We start from the raw sequence: 2,381 nt of genomic DNA, 5'->3' as shown, positions 1-2,381 counted from the left end.
GATGGTTTTCATTTGCATATGCACGTGGTCTTATGTTCACATGTGGATCTCTATTGCCATACTCTTAACATTGAAAAGTTCTACATTATGCCGACAGCAGATTTTATTTGCACCGCCATTTCTTTTAGTTTGATATTGACGCGTGGTTCTGTTAATTCCACCGTTACGCCGGTATATGCCTCCCCCTCCCCCACCCCCCACCCCATCCCAACCATTCAAATTCATAATATCAAAATTACCTTATAATTTTCCTAGCAGGATGTAGTAATGACTTTGTAATTGTCAACTCATCCATTTCTCATTTATTTTGATCAGATTATTTACCCACATCAGGCTTTTATTTTTAAAAACTGCTTCTTTCATCATTACATTATCTTGACTCCACGTTGATGATCATAAAATTGATTCGATTTACATGGCAATTCAAATCAGACTTTTGTATTCTAAAATAGGTAAATACAAAAACTACAACAAACAGTGAAGATTTTCCTTCATTTAAAGTTATTCGTCATCAGAGAATCCCATGGTGTTAAAGGTGTTTATTCACATCTGTGCATCATAAACATATGTGAAGAGAAATTTTGGCTTAAAGGTGCCACATTGTTGTGTGGACGGAATATTACATTACCACAAGACAACTATCTTATAGCAAATATGATAAAAGAAAATCTGGAAATAGATCAATTATTTTTATAACGATTTATGTATTTTTGGATATCGCTTTTTGTTTCTTCTGCGCGTCAAGTATTGCCATGTCGGAGAATGCTTGGAGAATGAGCATCCTTTACAGAGAGCACAGCTGTTTTCCGATCATCAATTTGATAGTTTACTTTAGTCCTTTACTCACCACCCTGGCTAACTGCACAGGCGCGGGCAAGGCGTGATGCTTGTGATGCATGGTCATAACATTATGTAGTAATGTTACATTATTAATTTAGGTTATAACATAATTATACGGGCAAGTATATCGTTTGAAAAAAGGAAAATGATGCTCCTCACCTATTCCCTTATCACCCCTACAATATCCCTAGGCATAGACAGGCAATGTTGCACTTGATATATGGTCATGATATAATATTACATTCCGAATCTAGGATATAGCGCAATTATATCTCCGAGTACAATACGAATACGAAAAAGAAAAGTGGAGAATCGTATTCTCGAAAAAAGGAAGAGGGAGGAAGATCTAAGAGAGTAGCTCAGATGATATGATGTATTTATACATGGTTACTGCTTACCTCATGCGTACTTCATGCCATGTGGTCTGAAAGGCTGCATCGCATGGCAGTCTGAGATATTATGCACATGGTGTTCGCTGAATTGCAAAGTTTACACTTATTTTTTCTACATCACATATTACACTGCAATGCAAGTATCCAAGGTGAATTCTTGCGTCACAACATCACATTGTCTTGATCTTATATTATATGATCCAAGTTGAATTTGTCTCACTTTAAGGTCTTTGAGAGTTTATTAACGCAACCAAGTCCTATTTGCAGGAGATTCTAGACTGAAGATAGGTGTGTGCCCTGATTTTTTTTTTTTTTTTTCGTAACGTATTGTATTCTGAGCAATGAAATAAATCTGTGTAATGGCTTAAGGGGTTGCTAGGTGTTTTAGAGGGAGGAAGTGGAATGGTGGAAAACAAGGAGTGTGAAAGTAATGAATAAAAGATGGGTGAGGGATAGAGTGAGCAGGATGGAAGGCGGCGAGGCGAAAAGATGCAAGTGGGGTGTGAGAAACTATTTTGAATATCACAGTATATGTAGGAAGTTTTTTTCCTCTTTTGTTTTCCCTTGTAGACATATTTTCAGATCCTCATAAGGCGACAAGTAGGTCATTGACATCCTGAATTTTAATTTCTACAATGCATCAGAAGCGTTGTACATACGATACTTTAAATAATTCAAATGCATGTGCTTAATAAATAGATAAAAATTATTAGGAGTTTCGTCTCCAAGGGTAAATGAAAAGGGAGAATGAATAGAAATAATAGTAAGATCAAAAGATTAAGAAGAAAATACAAATAACATCAACAAAAACGACGATGTAGTATTCAGAAAAGGACAGAGAGCGACACCAGAGGCGATCTTTGTCATCGTACCAAGAATCTGAATTCGTATTACACTTTTATCGTAACGCTGACCCACATTTACTTCATCAGGAGTAAATATGGTCGAAGTGCTAATACTATGTTTTCACTTCTCTACAATTTTCATGTGACCAAGGACTACAATGTCTCTAGTCTGGAGGGAAGGAATATTTAACTTTAAATGTAAGGGACATGAAAAAATGTATTCCAAAAAGTATGTTTTTTTTTCTCTCTCTGTTTAGGAAAAGATATTTCATAGTTTTTAGTTATGGCAGTACTTTTTTTTTCA

The sequence above is a fragment of the Penaeus japonicus genome, unplaced genomic scaffold (genome assembly GCF_977035675.1).
Source record: "Penaeus japonicus unplaced genomic scaffold, GWHDUDI00000001_assembly GWHDUDI00000001, whole genome shotgun sequence".
Lineage (NCBI taxonomy): Eukaryota > Metazoa > Arthropoda > Malacostraca > Decapoda > Penaeidae > Penaeus > Penaeus japonicus.
The sequence above is the reverse complement of the archived record's forward strand: the minus strand, read 5'-3'. Positions refer to the sequence as shown.